Consider the following 27,217-nt stretch of genomic DNA (forward strand, 5'->3'; position numbering starts at 1 on the left):
TTGGCTTCTATAACACTATTTTCTTGTGAGTCCCCTTCATTGTGTTTAGTCTCTTCACATTCTTTTTTACTGGATTATCATTCCTTTTTTACTTCCTAAAATAGGTATTCCATCCCTGGGTTGTTGTCATAGAATCATCTCCTCCTCCTCCTCCTTCTGCTGCTGCTCCTCCTTTTCCCTCTTCCTTCTTCTGCTTCCTCCTCCTCGTCCTCCTCCTCGTCCTCCTCATCCTCCTCCTCGTCCTCCTCCTCGTCCTCCTCCTTGTCCTCCTCGTCCTCCTCCTTGTCCTCCTCCTTGTCCTCCTCCTCGTCCTCCTCCTCGTCCTCCTCCTCGTCCTCCTCCTCCTCCTCCTCGTCCTCCTCCTCGTCCTCCTCCTCGTCCTCGTCCTCCTCGTCCTCCTCGTCCTCCTCGTCCTCCTCGTCCTCCTCCTCGTCCTCGTCCTCGTCCTCGTCCTCGTCCTCGTCCTCCTTTTCGTCCTCGTCCTCCTCCTCGTCCTCCTCCTCGTCCTCCTCCTCGTCCTCCTCCTCCTCGTCCTCCTCCTCCTCGTCCCCCTTGTCCTCCCCTCCTCCTCCTCCTCGTCCTTGTCCTCCTCCTCCTCCTAGTCCTCCTCCTCCTCCTCCTCTTCCTCCTCCTCCTCGTGCTCCTCCTCTTTTTTTTCCTCCTCTTCTTCATCCTATGTATTTTTCCAAATACATGTAAAAATAGTTGTCACCCTTTATTTTTTTTTTTACAAAGTTGTGTTCTGAATTCTTCTCCATCCCTTCCTTATCTCCACCTTCCCCAAGACAGCAAGCAATATGATATAGGATAAATATGTGCACTCCTTTTAAACATATTTCCATGTTTGTCATATTGTTTAAGAAAAAATCAGGCAAAAAGGGAAACAACATGAGAAAGAAAGGAGGAAACAAACAAACAAAAATACCATGCTTTGATCCACATTCATTCTTCATAGTTCTCTGAATGTGATTGGCATTTTCATCCAAAGTCTATTGGAATTGCCTTGAATTGCCAAGTCCATCACAATTGATCAAAACATAATCTTGTTGTTGTTGTGTACAGTGTTCTCCTGGTTCTTCTACTTCATTCAGCATCAGTTCATGTAGATCTTTCCAAACCAGTCTGCTCATCATTTTTTATAGAATAATAATATTCCATTACTTTCACACACTATAGCTTATTCAGTCATTCTCCAACTAAAAGGCATCCATTCAATTTCCATTTTGGGTATATTTTAAATAAACTGAACCTAAAATAAACCTCATCATCTTCCTTCTAAACTTGTCTCTCTTCTAGACTTCCTTATTATGGTTGAGGACTCCAATATTCTTCTAGTTATCTATGTTTACAACCTTGAAACCATCTTCCTTTTACGATGATGTCCCCCCACTGAACTATTCAAACAGTTGCCAAGTTCTAATGCCGGGTAGTAGAGTGGGTAGAATACTAGACCTAGAAGGACCAAAACCTGAGATAAAATTCATCCTCAGACACTTATTAGCTATGTGACTATGGGCCAAGTGCTTTATAAACATTACTATATAATCGTTAATTATTATTGTTAGCTATTAATTTTGAGGCCTTCACTGACACCCTCCCCATCCCCTGCCAAGATATTAGTATGCCCTTCCTCAAATTTCTGCAAAATCCTCTCCTTTGCTCCTATCATGATCTATTTTTTATTCCTATCTCTATATAGGTTATATTGCCAGTTGAATGTGACTCCTTGTAGGCAATAATAGCACCATTTAAAAACAATCACAGCAGCTTTTTACCTCTAGTTTTTTGAATAGTGTCTTGCAATACTATAGAATATACACAATTCTGTGGTACTCCACTAGGGAACTCTCTCCAAGTTAACATGACAGCATTGATGAGAGCTCTCTGAATCCAGCAAGTTTTGGATTCATTGTGCTTTGGCTAATGGTGCTTTTGTCTAGCCCGCATCTCTCCATATTGTCCAAAAAGGACTTCCTCAGATACTTTGCTGAAACTCTGTCCATGTTGTTTAAAGAAATGAGATTTGTTTAGAATGATTTGATCCTGAAAAAAGCTATGCTGACTTTCTATCATCTTATGGGAGATTTGGACATGAATTATTTCAGGATTGGAATGGCAATATGACCTCTACTAAGACTAGGCTTATTAGGCTGTAGCCTAACAATAGGGTAGCCCTACTACCCTGTTTGTAGTGGCCAGGATGTAGAAGAGATCCTGGCTTTGAGTTTGTCCAGTCCTTACTGTTTACATGATGATGGTTACCACTTCAAAGTTTTTGTTACCACAGAAAAAGAATGAAGAGAGCAATGGACAAATGGACTACCAGGCTTCCTTTGTTTTCCCTGAACTGAGACCCAAAGGCAAAACAAATGATAAAATTTGCTGGAGAGATGTCATCGGAGATCTTATCATTTTAGCTCGGTCATAGTCTTGACAACTGAATTCCAAGCATGCAAACTGAGTATGAATCTGGTAGTGAGGGGGAGGAGAATAATCATAAGATCCTAGATTGAGAAGAGACCATAGGGACTATTGAGTCTAACACATTCATTTTTGTAGATGATGAATCTAAGGTGGAGTTTAGTGACTTGCCTTGTAAAGGATTGAAACTCTGAGTTGATGCACTGGAATCAGACAATGTAGCACTTATGGCTAATTATCGATTGGACAATACTCTGTTAGAATATGCTTGGAAAATGGCCCTTCCCACTATTCTGTGCTGGCTGGATCTTTTGGTGTATACAGAGAATTGTAGGAAGGATTAGGGGGTGGAGTAAGACTAGCTAGCACACTTTGGCTGTAGAGGAGGAGAAAGGAGGTCTTGGAGATCCCATGTCTATCCCCTTCACTTCTACCCCTAAAGACCAAGAATAAAGACCAAGGACTTTTGCTTATCCAGACTCTGGGTGATTCCAAGGCTTCCAAGGTGCTAACTTAGTCTTCACATTGCCTAGTCACACATCTAGGAAACATCAACAACGGTCTTCCTGACCCCAAGTTAGTCAGCCAATCAATTAACAAGCAGTTATTAAGAGTTCATTATGTGCCAACTATTGTTCTTTTTTTTTTTTTTTTTGAGGCTGTGATTAAGTGACTTGCCCAGGGTCACACAGCTAGGAAGTGTTAAGTGTCTGAGACCAGATTTTAACTCAGGTCCTTCTGAATTCAAGGCTGGTGCTCTATCCACTGCACCACCTAGCTGCCCCCCAGCTATTGTTCTAAATATTGGAGATTCAGAGAAAAGTAAATAGCTTTTGGTCTCAACCAACTTACATTCTAATTGAGAAAACAACATATAGGTAACTGAAGATACGAGATTTATATAAAAGAAATGAAAGCTTACATGGCAGGGGGAGCAGTTGTAATGATTGGGAAAGGTGTCTTGCAGAAAGTGGGATTTGAGTTGAGCTTTGAAGGAAGCCAAGTAAACTAAGACCTGGAGATAAGGAAGCAGCATATTCCTGGCATGGGGGATAGTTAATGCAAAGGAATCAACAATAATGCATGATATGTGGAGGAACTGCAAGTTGGCTAGTGTCATTGGAATGAGGAATTCATAGAGGGAAAAAAGGAGGGAAGAAGCTAGATTATGATGTTTTAAATGTCAAGCAGGAGTTTGTATTTGATCCTGCATCATAGAGAGCCACAGGTAGTGGGGAACCCTGGTGAGGTATAAGTCCTTTAGTCCAATAAAAGGAACCCTACTGACGGTTTCTGGTTTGGCTCCCTATACCCCCTAAGGGTTATACCAAGTGGCAAAGAGTCATCTACACACAATAGCAAGTTGTTTATGTGATCCTGTATGATATAGCACTATATCATGTGCATGTGCAGAGCACTATAGTTATATAAGGATATTAAGGTATATATGGTTGAGAGAATTTGGAATAAACAGACTCCATATTTGACCATCCACATGAGTCCCATCTCTTCATTCTTCTTTTATGATCAAGGATTCGGGCTGGTAGCGAGATCCTCCAGAGAGCTAGTCTGGACATTATACTGGATGTAAAAGCATACTTTATTGAACTCTGTAGATACTATATCAAAAACAAATTGAAGATTTGTGGAAACCCTGCATTGAGTAAGTTTATTGATGCCATCCTTCCAACAGCATGTACTCACATCTCACAATTTGGTAATTTTTGGTAATTTTGTAATTACGATTACATCTGTCATGGTGATCTGTAATCAGTGATCTTTGATTTTATTTTTGTAATTATTTTGGGATGCCACAAACTGTGCCCATATAAGTCAGCCATAAGTAAATGTCATTTCACCAACTGGTTGAAGCTCCATTTCTCTCCTTCTTTCTGATATTCCTATTTCCTGAGATGCAACAGTATTGAAATTAGGCCAATTAATAATCTTACCCTGGTCTCCAAGTATTCAAATGAAAGGAAGACTCAACTGATGAAGAAAATTTCATTGTTGTTTTATTTTTTAAAATTCCATAGCCCCTTAATCTTCAGCAACCACTACCTTGTTCATTCAACAGCCAAGAACATTGAAGCAATACCGTTTACTAGCAAAAAGATTATGATTCACTGAAGGCAATGATAATTAGTATTTTTTAAAGTTAAAGTATGATTTTTAAAAAACATACTGCTAATGCATATTTATGCTACATTAGTTTAAACATAACTTTTATATGCATTGGTAAACAAAAAACATCATGTGACTTGCTTTATTGTGATATTCATTTTACTGAGATAGTCAGAAACCAACCCTGCAGTATCTCTGAGGTGTGTTTATACTAATGAGCCTTTGGAGCTTATTGAACAGGAAGATGAATTACTCTTAAAAAATCAATTGGCAGCTGAGTGGAGGATAAATTGTAGTACGGAGAGACTTGAAGCAAAGAAACCAATTAGAAGGTTATTGCAAAAGTCCTGGTAAGAGTTGAAGAGGACCTAAACTAGGGATGTGATTGGATGAATGGAGAGTCGACATCTATTAGGGATGATGGGAAGGTAGATATGACAGGATTTGGCAACAATTTGGATATATGGAGTAAGTTAACGTGAGGAGTGAACTGGTTGTCTCAGTTTCACAAAGTACCTGGCATACAGTAGGCACTTAATAAATGTTTTTTTACTAACTGTGATTGAAGAATGATATCAAGGTTGTAAATCTGAGTGACTGGGAGGATGATGGTGGCCTTGACAACAAGAGGGAAATTTTGGAACAGAGGACATTTGGAGGGAAAGGTAATAAATTCTATTTTGGATATGTTGAGTTTGGGATACTTATGGGGCATCTAGTTTTACATGTCCAAAAGGCAGGTAATGTTACTTGATTATAGCTCAGGAGAGCCACTAGAGATGAATGGGAAACTTGGGAATTATTTGTATAAAAATATCACTTCAATCAGTGGGAACTGATAAGATCACCAAATGAGCTGGAATAGAATGAGAAGCAGGACAGGTTCTGGGGTGACATCTACATCTACAGAATATAACATGGGAAAAGAACCAGGAATCAGGAAAGGGATGAAAAGGCATGGTTAGATAGAAAGGGAACTAGCAGAGAACAATGCTACAGAGAACCTAGATAGAGTATGTGGACACCCTATCCTTTATTCTCTCTACCATTCTATAATCCCTCTAGGAGGCACTTAGCCTCTTAACACTAATTTTTGTAGATCTTTTTTGGCTTTCTTTGCATAATTTCAAATCATTTTCCAAAAATGGTGGTACAACTCCATGAACAATGCATTCATGCTCCTCACCTCCAAACCCTTCCAGTATTGCTAATATTTTTTTGTCATTGCCAATTTTCAGGTTGTAAGGTGAAAACTCTGGATTATTTTGATTTGCAGTTTTCTTAATTATAGTGATTTGGATAATTCTTTCATGTGCCTAGAAATACTTTGTAATTCTTCTCTTGAGAACAATTTGTCTATATCCTTTGACCACTATTCTATTGGGAAATGGTTAGTAGCCATATTATTTATTAATTGTTTATAAAGCTTGGATATCATATGATTAACAGCTGCTTTGCATTTTAATGATTATTCAGTGGACTTTGTCTTTGGGGAAGGAATAAAAAAGAGATGTTTTCATTTCTCCCAGAAACTCTTGCTCCTGAGAGCATCATGGATGGGTCCAAGGGAGTATGGCTCATTGTCACAATGTAGGCATTTCTTTCTTTGTCTGAAAGAAAAAAAATAAAATAAGAGTCCCCAATGCTTGCTTCAAATGTGACTGAGGCTGAGATTCATTTCAGAGAAGGTGATTTCAACCAACTGCTCTTCTAAAAACACTCCTACCTCTCCAATGTAACACTCTCATCCCCTCACCACTGAGAAACTATGGGAAATCACATGTTGCAGACAATAGGGGAGCATTCTTCATTTTTGTTACTTATAAACAGTCATGGGTTGATTTCAATCCCCTTTTGAGTTTAATCTGGAACAAGTGGCTGTTTTAAAATAACTCCTACCAATCCCTTGGAAATTTTTACCAGTGTCTTGGTGATTAATATGCCAATAGTTGCAGATGAGTTTTTCTCCAAGCCCACAGGTCCTTTGGAGCTGCCTGACAAAGAATATTAAGCATTTTACGTTGTGTAATTCAGCCCAGTTGGGTCTGATTGTTTCTGTTTGGGTAAGATAAGAGGCTGACATGGATAAAAAATAAAATGGGAGAATAAGACAGGAATAGCCCTGAGAAGTTTATTGCTGACTTCCTGAATTGAAGAAACGGATGCGTCTCTCTCCGAGAGCCCATTAATAAACTGCCTCGTCTGCTTAACACCTATCGTTTCTTATTCAGCTTGAAATCAGATGAAATTGAGAGGAACGGACAGGGTCAGCTTCAGGCTGGATTTCAACTCATGTTTTATTGAATCTGAAATCATCACTTAGGAGTGATAATAGTAGTCCCAGACACGAGAAAACATGGGGGAAATGAACTCTTCTTCTCTCTCCTTACCTTTCCCCACCTTTAAGAAGACTAATACATCAGAATGTTAGTGAGGATGGGGACATCTGTTTTTGTCTGGAAGGGTGGGTGAAACTGATAGGATGTCCTAGGTGGAGATAAAGGGATGGGATTCTGGTTAATTTTGAAGCTAGGTGGTTTGGTTGTTGGAGACAGGAACTTAGAGTCAGGAATACCTGGGTTCCAATCTTGTATATGGCATTTATTAGCTATGATTTTGGACAAGTCCAGGAGCCTCTCTCATCTCTGTTTCTTGATGTGTAAACTGATGAGTATAAAAATAGCCCTTCATGTTGTTGTAAGGATCAATTATAAGGTGCTTTGCAAATCCAGACATACTAACTAGCTCATTAGGATTTCAGGCTTAGAACTAAAAGGTTCCTTCAAGGTCATCTAACCCATCACTTCTCAAAGTCTTCAGTATGGTTTAAGGAGTCCTGGTGGATTCCTTAGACCTTTCTGTATGTGACGAGGGAGTTTCTTTGTTTATTTCAACCCAGACAACACATCACAACACCTAGAATTCAGAAGCAGATAGGATTCCCTAATCACTCTCCTATTGAGTTAGATAATTTTTTTATTATAACTTTATTTACAAGATATATACATGGTAATTTTACAACATTGACAATTGCCAAACTTTTTGTTCCAATTTTTCCCCTCCTTCCCCCACCCCCCAGATGGCAGGTTGACCAATATATGTTACATATATTAAGGTATAAATTAAATGCAATATGACCAAACAGTTATTTTGCTGTACAAAAAGGAATCAGACTTTGAAATAGTGCATAATTAGACTGTGAAGAAATAAAAAATGCAGGTGGACAAAAATAGGGATATTGAGAATTCTATGTAGTGGTTCATAGTCATCTCCCAGAGTTCTTTCACTGGGTGTAGCTGGTTCAGTTCATTACTGGTCAGTTGGAACTGATTTGGTTCATCTCATTGTTGAAGAGGACCCCATTCATCAGAAGTGATCACCATATAGAATTGTTGTTGAAGTATATAATGATCTCCTGGTCCTGCTAATTTCACTCAGCATCAGTTCATGTCAGTCTCTCCAGGCCTTTCTGAAATCATCCTGTTGGTAATTTTTAAGTTGGATATTAAAGAGATTTGCAAAGGTATGTAAAGCAATACAGCTCTTCTTGATTTTTGGGAAAATAGTTATTTTCATTAAAATATATCATATTTTATTTATTTCATTAAAATATATCATAATGATATTTTAACATCTAATTTTATTATAGCTATTTTAAAACAAATAGAAATACATACATATTACAAAAATAGTGAATTTTAATTTATAGTATACTGAACCTTTCTATATTTCTGTATATAACCCACAGAAATAAAAGCTCTTTGGGATCCTCTATAATTTTTTTTTTTTGGCTGAAGCAATGTCTTGCCTCAGGGTCACACAGCTAGGAAGTGTTAAGTGTCTGAAACTAGATTTGAACTCATGTTCTCCTGAAGTCAAGGCTGATGTTCTATCCACTGCACCACCTAGCTGCCTCAATAACTCAATAATATAAAGTCAAAGAAAGTTTGAGAACCATTAAATGTCATAGCCTAACTTCCTCATTTTACAGGTAAAAAAATTGGGGTGTAAAGAAATCAAGTCATTTGCCAAAGACAAATAGGCAGAAAGAGACATAATGGAGATTTGAATCTATTTCCTCTGTTTTCATATTCAATGCTCTTTTTAATAGCTATTTTAAATATTATTAGTTATTATTATTTAATTATTATTGGAGTGAGATGACCCCAAAGTTATAGAATCTTAAAGCTCAAGTGGAAGGATTCTCATATGTAAGAAGGTCCAAGCACCTCATTATACTGATGGGGAAACTGAGACCCTGGTTAAATGACTTGCTGAAGATCACCTAGATAGAAAGTGCCAATATCAGAATTTGAATTTGGGACCCCTGACTCCATTCTGCCATGTTGCTTTTTCAGTTTTCCAGTAGGAATATGAAATCCATCCACTCCCAAAGCAGATATCTCAAGGTTCTTGAAGGTTACTTTGTTTGGCAGATCTCTGTGACCACATTCATTAGGACAAATAGGTTCTGAAATGTGTGTGATTCATTCACCCAGCTCTGCATGAAATTATTTTAACTCACGCAATGGTCTTAAATCAGATGAGAGAGAGGGATATCTCATCTTTTAAAAATTAGAATTTGTATCCCCCCCTTTCTCCATGATAATTCTTTGGGTTTTTCAGTCACTGTGATGCTGAAAGGTTATTTCACACCATGAAGTTTTGCTGAAATCAGGATTTTTGGATGATTTTTTCCTTTGCAGGATTCAAAGTATATGGAATTTTTCCCCAAGCCCCATAGAGGTGAGGGGTCAGTTCTGATTAAGGTCAAGTAAGTCCCACAAAAATTGCATTCTGTTCGATTGGTCTTGAGCTCTCCTGCTCTCTCCCCTCAGCATTCTCTCACTATATTCTATTATCTCCTTCAAGTGTCCTCAATCTGCCTTCCTTCCCTCCTCCACTCAGAGGCTGCACTGAACATGCCTCCTTCCTCCTATGGTACTGTCCCATTTTGTGATCATCACTGGTAATTGGTCAGGGTTTCCTTGAAAATGTAAAATAAACCTAAATTCAGTTCAACACTTAATTAAGTACTTGCTTGTGCAAGGACACTAGGGATACAGTGGTGAAATGAGAAGTATAGCATCAAGAGGGTTGAATTTGAGTCACAGAATCAGGCTTTTAATTCTAGCTTTGTTGTTTACTACCCATGAGCTTGGGCAAGTCACCTAACTACTCTGTGCCTTTGTAAAAAATGGCAGGCTACATGCATAGGGAATAGAGCGCAGGACCTGGAGTCAGGAAGACCAGAATTCAAATCTGGCCTTAGACACTAGCTGTATAACCTTGTGTGACACTTAACCCAGTTTGCCTCAGTTTCCTTGTTTGTAAAATAAACAAGAGAAGCAAATGGCAAACCACTTCAGTATCTTTGACCAAAAAAAAAGCCTAAATGAGGTCATGAAAAGTTGTACATGACTGAACAAAAAATGAGGAAGCTGGACTCTTTGACATCTGAGTTTTGAACTCCAAATCTCTAATACTGTGATCCTAGAATTTGGAATCAGACAATCTGAGTTTGAACTCCAGCTTGATATTTGCTGCTCATGTCACTTTAGGCAAGTCATTGAAGCTCAACCAAAGCTTCTTCCTCTGGAAAATATCAGACAGTAGCACAGTGTGGAATGGACATTGGTTTTGGAACCAGAGTTCCTTGGTTGAAATTCTGAGTCTGTCATTTAGCATGCAACCTTAGAATTTTATTCTTTCTCTCTAAAATGTGGAAGTTGGACAAGATGGCCCCCAGAATTTCTCCTACCTTCATATTATAGTATTGTTAATATATGGGAAATGAGGTAGATGAGGTGATTTCTAAGTCCTTTCCAGTTTAAAATTCTATGCTCTAAGCTGCAGTATCTGTTCTCAAAGAGCTGGTAAACAACTTGAGACATGGTGCAGTGGAAGGAGCATTACATGCTTTGACATTAGACAAGAAACTTAACCTCTTTGGGACTCATTTCCCCTTATTGGAAAAGAGTCTTGAATTTGAATCCTGAAATGGCAAGATTGCTTCCTGAGCCATTGGGGAAACAAAATAAATTATCTCAGTGACTTTCTCATTAGCTAGTAGGTTTGAGGTTAATCTTAAACCCAGCAGCTCATCACTCTATCCACTACAAGGTGCCATCTTATGTAGACATCCAAAGTATAATCACAGAAAATGACATCATATTTTTGCGTGTTTTAGTCTGTGATTTTCTCAAGTCTGGAGTTCCTGATGATAATGCAGATCATGAATTATCCGTACCTGCCCAAGCTCAGAAACTCTCACTCATGTTATCTTGATGTCTTCTTTCCTTTCTTCTTATATCTTGAAGGTTTCAGTGAAGCAGTCTGATTACTCACTTATCATTCTCACCACATGACCAATGAGAGAACAGCCCATTTTTTATCATACAATTCTTAGTGACCCCCATTTATTTGCATTGTTCTTTGAAGTTCTAACTTGGTTTGATGTTGCAGCCTGTTCATATCTACGTTTATCTTTTCCATTGCTCTCTGTGAGATGCTCATCTTTGGCTCTTTGGAAGCAGTGGCGTTCCAGATCTGACTGGAATATAGCAACATTGCTAAGCAGTGTTGACCATGCGATGACTTGATCTGCAGCTCCTCTAAGAACTCTAGCAAAGGGCTCTGCACACAGTAAATACTTAATAAAGGTGATGAATGCAATTTATAGAATTCTGAAGTAGAATGCTTATATTTATATTTATTATTAAGAGAAGTTTGGGTTTAGTAATTATTTCTAAAAGTCTCCTGGTAGCAATCCTGACTATCTTCCTCCTTTTCCATCTGGACCTAGCTTATTGATCATCTATATTTTCTGTTTCAGAAATTTATACTTTTAAAAAGTCCCACAGTTTCATGCTATTAAATAAATATACACACATATACAAATATAACCAATATATTCCTGCTAATATATACTTACTATATTACACGTATATAATAAATGCATTCTATTAAAAACATCCATCCTTATAGATACATGTTAAAATCTAGGGAATAGACATTCTTAATCTATGTGGTCTTTCCTGTGTGGATTGTCAGCCAAACTCCTTTGAATGATTACAAATTTGCTCTAGGAACCTTTGAAATATCTTGGAGCTTCATTTCATCAAAGTAATGATAGCCACATAAAAAAGCATCTGGAGAACCTCACTATACACAGAGAATCCCTCCTCAGCATCCTAATGTTATTTCATGACCATAAAAAATGCTAGCTGATTATGTAGTTGCACTAAGAAAAAAACCCAGTGAACACTTTGATTTCTTGCAACCCTTAGTTTCTTGGAGAACCTCTTTAACTTACTGAGCTCTATAAAGGGTTTAGCCTTATGCATCTCCTCTAATGCCCCTAATAAAGCACTCTGCAAACACTAGGTATTTAATTAAAATGTTGACTAGAATTTGTAGAACTGTAAAATGAAGTATAAACTCCTTGAAGGCAGGTTCTGTTTTTCTTTTTGTTTTTCTACCAGGTAAAACAGACATGCATATATTAAACACAATACATATTTGTTGGATTGGAGGAAAACTATTATTTGTAAATATGCTCAACTTTTAGTAATATTATTACAAATCACACTTAGCATTTATATATGCCTGTAAGGTTAAAAAATTTTAAAGTATAGCTGTAGAAACTTACTAGCTGTGGGACCCTGGGCAAACTTAATCTCTGTCTACTTCAGTTTTTTCTCATTTAAAAATGGGCATAATGATAGTACTCAGGTTCATCATGAGCACCAAATGAGATTACATTTGTAAAACTTTATTCAAGTCTTAAAGTATTATATAAATGCCATCCTCCTCATCAATACAATATATGTTATTTCATTTGGTCCTCCCAGCAATCATAGTAAGTTTAGACAGATAAGAAACAGACAGAAAAAAGTTAAGTGATCTGCCTATCATAGCATAGGTAGCAACTACCTGACAGGTCTCTGCCTTAGGGAGAAAAACACCTCAAAAAACTTTCTCGGAAATAGTCACAGGGAGGAACTCTCCATGGTGCTGAATTTGGATTACTCACTTTTCCTTGTGGAGAAGTTTGAAGCAAATGAAATACAATGGAGCTAGTTGGATGGTGAATCATGGCTATCTGAACCCTTCTTCTCTATCTTTACCATCTGAGAATTGTATTCCTTTCCATTTCTGAAGCCTCCTGGTGCCCTACATGAAGCTAGAGAGAACTTTTGGGATGGGCATATGCACAAGGGGTTAGGGATCTTCATCTGTTTTTTTCTTTGATGATGAAAATCCAGGAATGAAAGCTAGCTTGTTTGGTCTCTTTGATAAATGGCATTTTATGAGAGGATATAAAGTCTGTATAGTCTACAACAAGAAAACTAATTTGGGAATCTAATCTAATGTTAGCTCAAGTTAAGGTCAGAACTATTTGGATTTTGATGAATGGGCTTTAATTTTGATGAAGTAATGATACATCAAAGAAGAAACTCATGAACTTGTATTTTAGAGATTTTTGCTGAAAATTTCCAGCAGCTTATCAGATATTTATAATTCATGGCCACTTCTAAACAGCTTCATTTCAATTTTATTTGAAAGCAATAATTTATTTCCCCCTTTTTCTATCATTACAGATGATCAAAATCTAGAGAAATTTAAATGCCATAAGAGGTAGGTTATCATACATAAATTCTGTCACCTATATAAAACACAGTGGCAAATTCTTTTTGTGATGTGGATTTTAAAATGCTGATAGTTTTTAATATGGCTCTTGGTGGGAGTCCTCTCCATGTAGCTGTGTTGATAGAAAAGGATTCAGTAGGCATCTCATTTACAAATAAGAGATGTATTTTTTTTCTGCCTAGTAAAATATAGGGTTTAGAAGGTGGTTTGAATGCTTAATGAAATCTCTTGTTTAGAAATGATTCTACACTGTCAGCCACTGCAGTCATAATCAAAGATAGATTGTTAAGTATGTGTTCACTCTGTGCTTACCTCTCAGGAAAAATAAAAACTTCAGGTGCCCTCAAGGACAGTGGAGGATTGATGAGTAGAAGTGGGACATAGTGGCTTACTGAGAACACTTGCCCATGAAAATCCTCTTTTTGACATCCTTCAGAGAAGTAGTCACATAATCTTCTTCTGAAGATGTCTAGTGAAAGGGAGGGAAATCAGTAGTTCAGGAAGTGGAAATTCTACTTTTGGACAATCTGTTAGCAAAGTTTCTCTTATGTTAATGCTTCCATTATTCTGTTATTCAATTGTGTTTGACTTTATGTTCCCCCATGGATTTTGTCTGGAGTATTTTTGATAAAGATGACTGGAATAGCTTGTCATTTTCTTTTCCAGTGTGTCATTATTTTACAAATGAGAAGCTGAGGCAAATAGGGATTAAGTGACTTGCCCAGGGTCACACAGCTAGTAAGAATATTAAACCTGAATCTACCTTTAAAAACATCTTTCACACATTACTTTCAGTTTGATATTTGGGTATGATGAATCTAATGACTCTTCTTTTTTTGACTGTCATTTATATGCTTACAGATCATTATCATGTTCTACTCTTAAGCTTTCCCCACTTCATGCTAAACAGCTCCAGGTCCTTCATTGTTTTTCATATTCCAAGTTGATGAAATCACCATGTGAAATATCTACTAGACCTATGATTTAATGGATATAGTGAATTCTCAGATATCTCAGAAAATGTAGCAATTCAGGTTGCTACTTTCTCTGTAATACACATGATATTCCACAAAAAAATTTATCAGGTGGACTCATAGGAATGAAATGGGGACTCTTGACTTTGTCATAAGTGCTTCCTAATATTCCTCGATGACTTCTGTGACTATCATTTCAGAACTTTTTCTGCTACAGAAACTCTTGAAGGGTCTGAGATCACTAGCTCCTATAATCCTTCCACCAGCCATAATCACAATCTCTACTACCCCTTCTTGCTTTCATTGGGAGGATTATTCATGTGCCAATTTTCCATGAATCAAAACTTGAACTAATTCTCCAAAGCAGTTGCCATAACCTGTAAAAAAAGAGGACAAGAAAGTACAGCATTTCTTTGAGGGTAGTAATATTTTAAATAATAGTGGTGAATCTATAGGAAGGCAATATGTAAGAGGAAAATTTAGATAAGTTTAGCTTCAGGCAAAATTATTTACACCTTAGTTTAGTACTGTGAGGAAGACTGCTGATTTGTATCAGCACCACAACAATGGACAGCTCAGAATACTTTGATAAACCAGTTTCCCCAGTCCTTGTGGTACTCAGTGCTACTTATATGGTTTGAGATAGAAGATTCTGAATGGAGTGTAAGGAGAAAAGAGTAGACTCACTGTTAGTGGCAAAAGACCGATTGCCATTGTAGAGTTTAGGAGCAATTTTAATTAAATTGAATTCCATTCCATTCAATTCAACAAACTAATGCATAGCCCTGTACCAGGCTCTGGAAATGTGAAGATAAAATGAACAGCAGTCCTTGCCTTCAAAGTACTTATGATCTTCTGGGCATGGTGGTGATGGCTACAACAGGACATAGATAAGTAAATAGAAAATAATTTGGATGAGTGGAGAGCACATAACTAGAGTGAATAGAAAAAGCCTTATGTGGAAGCTAAGCCTGAAGAGAGCTAAGGTTTCTTTATGCAGAAGTGATAAGAGGGAACAATCCAGGCATAGGGGATAAATATGCAAAACTTGAGGTAGTAGATAGAATATTATGTATAGAGCATAGAAAATGATTCAGACCTGGGAAACTTCCATATTTCAACTTGTGTAGTTGTGTAATTGTTTGGCCAGGATTCCTGGGGGCTTGCCTTGATGTCTTTATTTAGATTGGAGCTGCTTTTGATAGCCATTATTAATGATAAAATTAATTATAAAAATCAAATCATGAATGTGTCTTTAGAATTATGCAACAATCTTTTGATAGACACTAGTAGTTATAAAAAATCAAATCATTGATGTGTCTTTAGAATTATGCAATAAAAAATTATGCAAAACTAAAGTGAAAATACTTATAGAATGTAGAGATTTATAGTGGGAAGGCACCTTAGAGATCATTGAGACCAATACTTTTATTTTATACCTCAGTGAACTGAAACCCAGAGAAATAAAATGACTGGACCAGGGTTATTCAGGCAGAAAGTAGTATAGCTAAAATTCCAACGCAGTATCTTTTATCACAAATTCAATTCTCAATGCTTTTTTAGTGCTGAGGGATGAAAAAATTATGTTAAGTGGCAGATTGTAAAAGAGTCACAAAAATCAGAATTCATTTAATTTTACTTTCATTTTGATTCTTAATTATCCCAAGCATTGTTGCTAGAACCACCTGTCTTCCATGGAAGAGGTTGAGGAGAGTCTGGTTTCAGAGATTTTTGGCAGAGGACAGCTGCTCTTTGTCTCTGCTTCTGGGCTTCCTTTGGCTCCTGGTTTCAAGGAGGAAGGAAGAGATTGAAAAGCTTATTTTTAGTACTAAGGAATGTTCTGCTGACTTAGCTTATTGCTTCAATACATGTTATTCTAAAGACAGTCCCTGAAAGAAGTGGCAGACATTTTAAGTTCAGGTCAATAAACACCTTCAATATCAGTTCTTTGCTGGTTCTCCAAATAGTGCTCTTCTTGAGAAATAACCTTCCATATGACAAGTACTTAATAAATAATTATTGCATGACTCAATTGATGGAGCTTTGGTCAGAGGATTTTGTTAATTCATGTTTTTATAGGTTACCTGATCCTATAACAGATATATTTCAGGCGAGTATATTCTGTAGATTGTCACTTGACAAGCAATATTTTAGAGCCTTGGATTCTGAGTTAGAAGATTCACATTGTAATTCTACTTCTGCTTCTGATGGATGTGTTACCTTTGTCAAGTCAACCTATCCCTAGGGAATTTTACTTTCCTCATTTATATATAATTATTAGACAGAAAGCCATAGTTAGACAGCAATTTATTCAAAAAAGACCTAGAGATTCTAATGACTTCAGTTTTAAAATGAATCAAGAGTTTGATGTGGAAGAAGCAAATAATAAAAATAAGGTTGGACTTCATTATACTCTTAAAATCATAACTTTGGACCTGGAATGACTCCAGAAGATATCTAGCTGAACATTGCCACGTTTTAGATAATAAAACTGAGATTTAATGAGATAAGTGACTTGCCTAAGATAGCAAGTTACAGAGAGACCATGGGTTCCAGGAAGAAGGATGTGAGAGTTCCATTGTCCTTTTCCCTCATTACAACTTCTCTGCAATATAATGTTCAGTTCTGGGCATCACAGTTGAGAAAAATATTGAAAAACTGGGGAGCATATAAAGGAAGGCACCTACATTGGCAAAGGAGCTTCAGTCCATGTGATCTAGGAATGGATTTGAAGAAGTGGAAATACTTTACTTGGAGAAGAGGAGATTCAGTGGATGTATGTGTATGGAGAAAAGTCCCTTTAACTATCTTAATAATCTGAAAGGCCACTATGTGGGAGAGGAATTGGGTGAATTCTGCTTGCCTCCAGAGGGTAGAACTAGCAGTGATAGGGAGAAGTTGCCAAAAACCAAGTTCTGACTTAATGCTAGAGAAGGCTGTCTGTCAATGACTGTTGAATGAGCTGCCATAATAGGTAGCATCTTGTTTGATATCTTCAAGCACAGATAACTGTTGGGGTGTTTTGAAGGTTTCTTAAAAATTTGGTGGACCAGATGGAACAGACCATTCCTTCTGATTCCACAATTCAGAGGAGGTCAATTAAATTGGTGAAGAAACAATTTCATATGAGAAATGGTAGAAGGAACTGCACCTATTTAGACTGAAAAAAATAAAACTTTGGTCATTCAGTCATAGATAATTTTCCAACTGCTTATGGAATGCCATATGGAAAAGAGATTAGATACTCTTTTGCTAGAGTTCTTCAAGGAAGTCTTAATGATCATTGTGGGATGTATTGTAGAAGGGATTGTCTTGGGATTTATATTGAACTAAAGAGCTACTAAGGTCAATAAATCAGCTAATAAGTATTAAATGTGTCTATTCCACACACTATGTTTGGCTATGGGGATAAAGAGTTAAAAGAGGCTAGAGCCAGGAAAAACAATTTGCATGATGACCATAATGTAGATGTTGATATGCTATCCTGTCTAATTATCATATGTAAATGAGGAAAAAGAAGCCACAGGGGAAGAGGACATGTCTTGCCCAAGGTAACACAGAACAGGAAGCAGAGGTAGACTTACAATTTGGATCTTCTAACTCAGAATCTATAGCTCTTCAATACTGCAAGTCAAGTGGCAATCCATAGAATTAATTACCACATGCCCATATTAATATATGGGGGTAAAAATTAAAAGATAAAAAAATTCCTACTTTTCAAGGAGCTTACATTTCAATTGATCCCTTCTGGCAGATATCCTGTGGTTCTTTTCTTTAGTCTCTCCCTGCTGGGGGATTCAATACATCCATAGCTTTGTAATAATAAATAGGTGGTGCAGTGGATGGACTGCTGGGCCTGCAGTGGGAAAGACTCATTTTCCTGAGTTGAAATCTGGCCTCAGATACTTAGCAATGTCTAGGCAAATCACTTAACCCTGTTTGCCCCAGTTTTCTCATCTGTAAAATGAGCTGGAGAAGGAAATAGCAAACCACTCCAGCATCTTTGCCAAGAAAATCCCAAATGGGGTCAAGGAGAATTGAACATAACTGGAACTACTGAACAATAACATAAAAGTTTTTCTGTACTAAATGGACTATAGAAATATTGTTAATGACTCTATAGAGACTTTCAAGGTAAGGGTCAAAGATACTGGGTTACATATCATGTTTGCAGCTTAAAGAATTCATTGCTCTAGAAATTTGTTTTTGAGATGACTCATGTATAGACAGAATCACCTCTTCTCTCTCTCTCTCTCTCTCTCTCTCTCTCTCTCTCTCTCTCTCTCTCTCTCTCTCTCTCCTCTCTCTCCCTTTCTCTCTCTCTCTCTCTCTCTCTCTCTCTCTATGTATATATATATATATATATTACATATATATATTACATATAGTAGAGTTCTTCTAAATTTAAAAAAAAAGAATTTTTTTTTATTATGAGCCTTGTAATCATCAACCGACATCAACATTTCAATATCTACATTATGGTCATCATGCAAATTGTTTTCCTGTCTCTAGTCATTTTACTCATCAGTAGTTCATATTAGTTTTTCCAGGTGCTTCTCTGAATCTGTCATATTCGTCATTCCTTATGGCATAAAGATATTCTATCACATCCAAACACCACAATTTGTTCACCTTACAATTCTTTTTAGTAAGGCTCTTTGTGTTGGGCCCTTCTGATTTTTATCTTTAAAGTTACAACTATACATTTTTAAAAAGTGATTTTCAGTCATAGAAGAATTAATATATACATTGACTAACCTAAGTCTTTCTAGAGATCTTCTCTTCAACTTCCTCTTCCTCCTCATCTTCTGCTGTAAATGCAGAGTGTACACTACATACCTGTCAAATTGGCTAAATCTGATGAAAAGATAATGATAAATGTTGGAAGGAATGTGGGAAAACTGGGACACTAATACATTGTTGGTAGAGTTGTGAACTGATCCAACCATTCTAGAGAGCAGTGTGGAACTATGCCCAAAGGTCTATAAAGTTGTTCAACCCTTTGAATCCAGCATTGTCGCTACTGGGTTTGTTTCCCAAAGAGATCACAAAATCAGAAAAGGCCCATATGTGCAAAAATGTTTGTAGCAGTCCTTTTTTTGTAGTGATAAGGAACAGGAAACTGAGTGGATGCCCATCAGTTGGAGAATGGCAGAATAAGTTATGCTATATGAGTGTTATGGAATTTTATTGTTCTATTAGAAATAATCAGCAAGATGATTTCAGAGAGGCCTGGAGAGACTTATATGAATAGATGCTGAGTGAAATGAATAGAACCAGGAGATCATTGAAAACAGCAACAGCAAGATTATAGAATGATCAATTTTGATGGACGTGGCTCTCTTCAACAATGAAATGATTAGCTCAGTTCCAATGGTCTTGTGATGAAGAGGTTCATCTACACCAAGAGAGAGGATTGTGGGAGCTGATTGTAGATTACATCATAGTATTTTAACTCTTTTTGTTGTTGTTTGCTTGCATTTTGTTTTCTTTCTCATTTTTTCCCTTTTTGATATGATTTTCCTTGTGCTGCATGATAAATATGAAAATATGTATAGAAGGATTGTACATGTTTAACATATATTGGATTACTTGCGGTCTAGGGGAAGAGGTGGAGAGAAAGGAGGGAAAAATTGGAAAACAAGGTTTTGCTAGGATAAATGTTGAAAAGTAAGCATATGTTTTGAAAATAAAAAGCTCTAATAAAATAACCTATACAACAACCACAACAAAGAAAATAAAAGAAATGCAGGGTCTAGTCATAGGTCTGATTGGCATAGGGGATTTTACCTGTTCCATTTCTTATCCAGATTGTTTTATGTTTTACCCTTCAGACTAGTTGGTTTGCCTTTTCCCTCTGTGTCAAGTTTATTTAATGAGATAATCCTATTGGTTTAGCCCACTGTGGCTCAGAACTCCTAGAGTTCTCAAACTCAAGAGATCCTCCAGCCCCGGATTTCCCTATAACTGATATTATAGATACATATCACCATGCGCATCTGACTCAAGCTTTTCTTTTTACACATGAAGGAATGGAGACCCAGAGAGGATACCCAAGGTCATGCAATAATAAAAAATAAGAACCCAGGATCTCTAACTCTAAAACCAATTATCTTTCTACACTATCACATTGTCTTTCATTAAAAAAACAAAAAAAGATGAGGAAATTGAGATCCAGATAGGAGAAGTGGGTTGCTCTGATTCAGGTCTTTTGAATCCAGAGTATATCATTGTGTCCATATTATATCATTGGTACATGTGTATTTATGAAAAAAAAGAAGAGAAATTACAGGTAAAGGAAGTGGTGCAGTTGTGCAATTTAACAGGGTCAGGAAGACGGGACTTTAAAATCTGCCTCAGATATGTCTTAACTATATGACTTCAGACAAGTCATTTACCTCAACCTCAGTTTCCTCATCTGTAAAATATGGATAGAACAGAGGATAGAGTGCTGGACTTGGAGTTAGGAAAACTGGAATTCAATTTGAAGAACTGGATTCAAATCCATTCTTAGAAATTTATTAGCTGTGTGACTCTGGGCAAGAAACCTGAACCACTTACCTGCCTCCAAGGGTTTAGGCCCCTAAAGTTCCCTTTACCTATGAATCTCTGATCTGATAAACTCTGAGATCTCATGATTCATGTAGGTAATTTTATTATGTCAAACTGTAACTAGGGTAAAACTACTGGGGTTTAATCCCCAGTAACATAAAGCCTTATTTGTGTCTACAGAGGTCAAGTCTGGTTGGTCCCCACCATGAATGGATTCCCAGTCACTCTCTAAGGGGCTCTGTTGGGCATATCATTAAGAAAGAGGTATTTCTCTGATATCATCATTTGAGGAAGTACATCATCACTTAATTGTAAGGGCCCTTTAAATGAGCAGACACAGTGCATCGGGAGATTGAGGCCCAGAAGTAATTTCTGTGGATATTAGGACTGCCTTGTAGGTGGGATCTTGGCCATATTGAGATAGCTTCATAATGGGTGACTCTCTTGCTGACTGGCTGTGTGTGTGACCTCACAGGCCCTTTATAAGCCCACTGCAGACAGCAGTCACTCTCTTTAACCTGGCGCTCTTCACCCTGGCTCCCTTCACCCTGGCTCCCTAGCCTGGGTGGCCAAGCCAAGATGGGTAGCCAAAAGAGGTAAGGAGTTTGGTAGTGAACACGTGGGTCTTCTGACCAGGTGTTCACTCGGGAACCAACAAGTCAGGGCATCAGTCAGGGCACTATGTGAGTAGTTATAATAAAGGCTTTTAAGATTACACGTGGCTGTTCTTGAGCGTGCTACTGGTTATTAAGCTATAGATTCAAGAGATTGTGGCCAGAGACTTTTGAAGGCCTCAGAGGAGGTGAGCCAGGTAGAGTTCACACTGCAAAGGTCAGTGGTCAAAGGTAGTCTGTTGGGCTTAGGACAGACTAGTAATTGTAACTGCCAGGAGAGCACACTACACTTAATGAATAAGTAATTAAATGATAAAGCACTTATTAAACACTTCCTATGTGCCAAGATCTGGGCTAAATTCTGGGGCTACAAATATAAGATGTTAGTCCCAGCTCTGAAGGAGCTCTAGGGAGGAAGTGAAGGATAGTTCAACTATAGGATGGCCTTCAAAAGTCCTAAAGGCATTATTGCAGGACATATAACAAGGCCACAATTAGGACAGACAAGGCAGATAATAAAGCCTGAGGAAACTTAGAAGAGACTGGCTGCCCAGACAAAAGGATTTGGGGTCCTTCATCTCACTCAGTTGATGACTCCCATTTCATCCACCTCAAGTGAATAGTCAAGTGTTTCCTGGTGGTAAAATTTCACTTTTTGGAAACCTCACTTTACTGGCACCCAATGAACTTGAACTTGACCCTTCACAAAACCAAGACTTTGGTCCAAAGGCACATGGTAACTTAGTGAAAATACCCAAGGGATGCTTGAAACATTCTCCCAGAACTTCTTCCCTTCCTTGCCTGATTCCATCCCCCACAGCAGTGGCCATGGGTAATACTGGGTTGTAAATCTGCTCCTTTCAGCAACATAGAAACTTCAGGTATTTTGAACAACAATCCTTCTTACAATCTACACCTCTTTGCTTTTGCTTCTTGCTTTGCATCAACTTCCCGTCCAACTCCTAGCAGTTAAATGTTCTGTTGTCCTGAGAAGGCTTTTTTCCTCCCTTGCCCTGGACCACACCTCAGTTGAAAACCCTACCTTTTTACCTTTTACTTCAGGTACAAAAATGGCTAATTAGGTCTCTGGTGGTATCCAGGACAAATCCAGCACTGTGTTGAGCATAGAGTGGACATTTAATGAATTCTCATGTTTTAGTACAGGTGATGAGAAATGGATTAGTCTTCTTTAGTTCTCTTTTGGGAAACAAAAGTACCCTTGATTGGAGCTGGCTTTTTCCATGGGATACAACTGGCACCTTATAGAAGACAACTCCCCAGAGCATCTGAGAAACTCTTATCAACCTGGATCATGGGAAAGCAGAGTTCTGAGGGCCAGTTACCTACATATTTATTTTTATAGGACTTTTTATTAAAAAAAACACTTGCCAAAAGGATAACTTGTAAGCTAGAGGTGGAGCTTGTGAGTTGCAACTAATAAGGGTCGGTGTGGTCTCATGCATGTATTCTGTGGGCTTTCTTGGCTATCTTTGCATGGGATTCAAGACATCTGTAACTCACAATTACAGCAAGCCATAGAGTGATTGGCAAGGTACACAGTGATTGCAAAGCACAGCCAAGGGGTTATGGACTAAGCCGCTTGCAGCTTGGAAATGGGGTCTTGGTAGCTTATGTGACCAAAGCAATGAGCTTAGCTAAAAATGTTGACTCTCAAGGTTTCCATACTTTTCATAGAATTAGGCCAGAGGTGTCCCTATATCATAGATGAGACCTAGTACCCAACTGCATTATACTTTCTGGGCCACATTTACTGTGGTCTAAAGCTTTGACCTTTTTGTCTGAGATTAATTGGGCCATGGGAGGCTTTAGCTTTCATGAAATAGGCATGGAATATTGAAAAAGGGATTTGGTAGCCATTTGCAATATAATTCAGATAGAAACTTTCCATTTTGCTTTTAACAGAAACAGTAAATTCTTCATTTGGCATTTTAAGTCCTTCATAACCGAACAGCAGCTTGCCTTTTTTGCTTCATTGCACATCACTCTACTTTATGCTTTCCACCTTCTAGCCAAACCAGCTTCCTCGTTCTCCATATAAAACTTCCCATCTTCTGCCTTTGTGTCTTTGTATTGGCTGCACTCCTTATTTAGCCCTCCTTCCTCATCTCTACCTTGTAGGATTGCAAGCTTTGTTCTAGGCTTAGCTTATGCCACTGTCTCCATGAGCCCTGATAGGAGTCCCCTAATTCAGGGACTCCCATTTATTAGAATTCTACTCTTTTGAGGATTTGTGATAATGGCCTAATGCTAATGATTCTTGAAATGGCTCCTTACACAGTAAATCATTTCTATTACATGACAAATATATTTTTGTATATTTAGAAGCCTTTCCCCTGGAGGTTTCTAACACATTTCTTTTTTTTTTTCTGAAAGAAATTCACAGAAAAATGATCAGAACCATTGCTTTAATTATTAGTTCCCATTTTGAAAGGTACACTCAGAAAAAAAGACCAAAACACACTTGTAAATTTAATCTGCATTATTAATATTTTCCTCCTCACTCAAGTCTAGACAGTCAACAAAACGATACCATTTTTGTCCCTGGCTCTTCAGTGCCTATCACAATGCCTTTTATTTGAGACTTGCTTGATTTCAAGTAGGAGAGAATTGTCAAAGAACTGATTCAGCATTCTGCATTTTTGACATAGCCAAAACATTGTTCTGCATTGCTTGAAATTGTAAGAGGAGAGACAAACACAGTTTCATTAAAAAGCTCTTCTGAATGGCTGAGCAAGGCAGATTATTATTCTAATCTTTGGGTAAAAATACAAGTGAGAGCTGAATGAAATTAGCTAGAAGAAAGAGGTATGAACTGAGGTTCTACAGCCGATTGTGGATTTTGGAATAGTCCAAGAAAAGTTAAATATTTGTGCAAAATTGGTTACAGCAAATTGTTCAGCTACTTTTCCATTGTTTTCTCTATAGATGGCAAAATTTCTCCAGGGATAGAGGTTTTTCCTACCTATAAGCCTTTGCAGTAGTGTCAAGATTTCTAGTTGATTGGTTGTTGTCATTTTGTGGTATAAGAGGACCCATAGAACATTACTATATTGGGATCAAGTTTCATTGTATTCAACTGTGGGTAATTATATCAATATGAGTTTGGAAAGCTTTGCCATAAGTTCTGCACAAATATTCCACACAAACATTTGGAGTGAAAATATCTCTAAATTTATGCATCTCACATTTCTTTTGAGCTACAGCAATTTTTCTCTGTTCGTAGAAAACAACGCCTTCTTTGATGTGGAAGTCCATACTAGATGGTCCTGTGCCGGTCTCACAATCAATTCCAAAGTTCTTCAGAGAGACCTTCAAAGTGTCCTTGTATCACTTCTTCTGATCTCATGTGATACACACAAGGTAAGTTTTTGTGTGAGTTCTCTATAAAACAGGCTTTTAGGCAAATGTATATTTGACATTTGAACAATGTAGCTAATCCATTAGAGTTGCACTCTTTTAAGTAAAGTTTGAATGTTTGACAATTTAGATTGGGAAAGGACCCCAATGTCTGGTGACATTACCAGGTAATCGTCAAACTCTTCATAAGGTGATTCAAATGGAGGCAATTTAATTTCCAGGGATGGCACTGGTAAACTGTCCAGATTTCCCAGATATATCCCAATGACATCTGCACAATTATCTCTGCACACCTTCAGTTTGGTAGTGAGCCTAGTATTTCTTGTCTTCCAAACTTTGGGGCCTTCCAAACTCTAAGTTAGTTCTGGCAGTGGGTGTATCAACTTTGTCATATATGTGTATATCTATAAAAAGGATACTGTAAAAGTAAATTAGCTTATTCACAGCTTTCAATTTTTTTTCCATTTGTAACTGATGATTCCATGTATGGATTATGTGGTGCTAGTTTGCGGAGAAACTTTAATTTCTTGGTGTTAATTATCAGACCAAAATTATCAGAAAATTGACCCATACTCTGTTGCATTGTAGTCTCAAAAGTTTCATTTAGTGCACAATCATCCATAACCAGAAAGCTACACACTAACTCTCTCTTCACTTTATTTTAGCTTATCCTTTTTCAAGTTAGATAATTTACTATCATTGTGATAGGTAACCCTAATGTCTTTTTGGCCCTTTTTGAAGGTATCTGACAACATAGCTGAGAATATCATGCTAAAAAGCATGGGAGGAAGCACAAAGCCCTGCTCCATTTCCTTGGTGACTGGGAAAGAGTGAGAAAATCATTCAATACTCAGAACCCAGTCAGACATGCTGTGATGGAAATGGTGTAGAATATTGGTTAATTTCTCCAGGCAACCAAATTTTACCATGATCTTCCAAAAGCCTTCATGATTGATGTTATCAAAGGTCTTAGATTGACAAATGTGTGCAAACTTCTATTTTGTGCCTGGTATTTCTTCTTGAGTTGTCAGTCAGCAAATTTATTGACCATTTCTTGACCCTTTCTGAGGCCACATTGGCTCTCAAGTAGATGACCATCTTTCAGGTGAAAGGATCAGAGTATTAAGAGGATATTGTCAAGAGTCTTACCGGCAACGATTGAGAAAAAGACTTCCCCTCTCTCTTTTAGTGATTATCACAATACAACTTTTTCCTTTATAGAGATGGACAATGAAAACATCCTTGAACCATTGGAAGATAATCCCCTCTTATCATATAAGCCAGAAAATTTCGGTAAGCTTTTGTGTGAGCAGTGGTTTCCCCATCTTGTAAAGCTCAGTTGAAATAGAATAAACACCAAGCACTTTGCCATGTGAAAGGAGTCTAATGGTATTCAAAATCTCTTCTTCAGTTAGAAATTCAGCTAAGAGTAGGATTGATTTCAATTGATGATATACATCATATGGTCAGTGACTGTAGCCTTGGTTGATGACAGAATGCTATGGAAGTATTCTGTCCATCTCTCCAAGATTTTGTCCTTAACACCAATCAACTAGATTCTAATTGCTTTGAGTTTCTGGCCCATAAATAGCCTTCAGGGCATCATGAAATCATTTTGGATTATTACTATCAGCATAAAACTGAATTCCATCTGCTTCTTACTGAAGCAAGAATTTTGCATCTTTTAAAGCTTTGCTTGAATTCTTTTTGATGGAGTTAAATGTTGCTTTCTCAGAGATGAATGAACTTGCTGATAAATTCTATGGAGTGTTCATTTTTCACCTAGCAGCTTCTGGATTTCCCCATTATTTTTGTCAAGCCAATCTTGATGCTTGTGAGTATTCTGACCTAGATAAAGGCAGTGAAAATATCTGAAAACAGTTCATTTCTTTTCTGCTCCACTGTTATGAACTGTGGGTTGGCTCAATTTTCCCTCTAAGTTAGCAACAAACAAGTACTTTTTAATCTGTTGACATTAAATCTTCTGATAGTCATATTGCTTTGAGGTCACTGCTTTTGTTGAATGTGAATATTGAACTTGGAGAGGATAAGTCTATGATTGGTCCAGCGTTTTGTGCCACACATTGTGTTTGTCACTTTCACATGCTTTCTGTCTCTTCTCCCTACAATCACTTAGTCTATTAAATGCCTAACTTTGCTGTGAGAATGTAACCATGAAGTTTTATTGCATTTAGAGAAATAGAAGACTGTATTGCTGGTAAGAAGGTCATAATACAAACGAGTCTTCAGTGAGAAGCAACTATTGCTGTTGTTATTTCTGGCTCCATTTCTCTTAAGGACTCCTTGTCATGTCTAATCATTTTGTGCCTATTCTAGCATAAAAGTTACCCATAATTATGAGTTTATTTTCTTCCAGTACACTGATGATGTAGGTCTCCAGACCTTTATAAAGTTTTTCTTTGACCTCATTAGGGTTCATCACTGTGGGAGCAGACACACTGATTATAATAGCATGGTGCTTTCTTGAAAGTGGCAATCATA

General features: G+C 37.5%; 1 long non-coding RNA gene across 2 annotated transcripts in view; it reads left to right on the top strand.

The window, feature by feature from the left end:
• The window catches only part of LOC141553839 (uncharacterized), a 125,041-nt gene that overhangs the window by 9,260 nt on the left and 88,564 nt on the right, over positions 1-27,217 (top strand). The window contains exons 1-3 of one of the 2 annotated variants that reach the window (XR_012485676.1): positions 21,246-21,319; positions 24,582-24,718; positions 25,937-26,008. This is a non-coding gene — a long non-coding RNA (uncharacterized LOC141553839). Of the gene's footprint in view, positions 1-21,245; positions 21,320-24,581; positions 24,719-25,936; positions 26,009-27,217 lie in introns of those variants that run through there. The other variant, XR_012485677.1, reaches the window with a different exon arrangement.

Source organism: Sminthopsis crassicaudata, chromosome 2 (genome assembly GCF_048593235.1).
Source record: "Sminthopsis crassicaudata isolate SCR6 chromosome 2, ASM4859323v1, whole genome shotgun sequence".
Classification (NCBI taxonomy): Eukaryota; Metazoa; Chordata; class Mammalia; order Dasyuromorphia; family Dasyuridae; genus Sminthopsis; species Sminthopsis crassicaudata.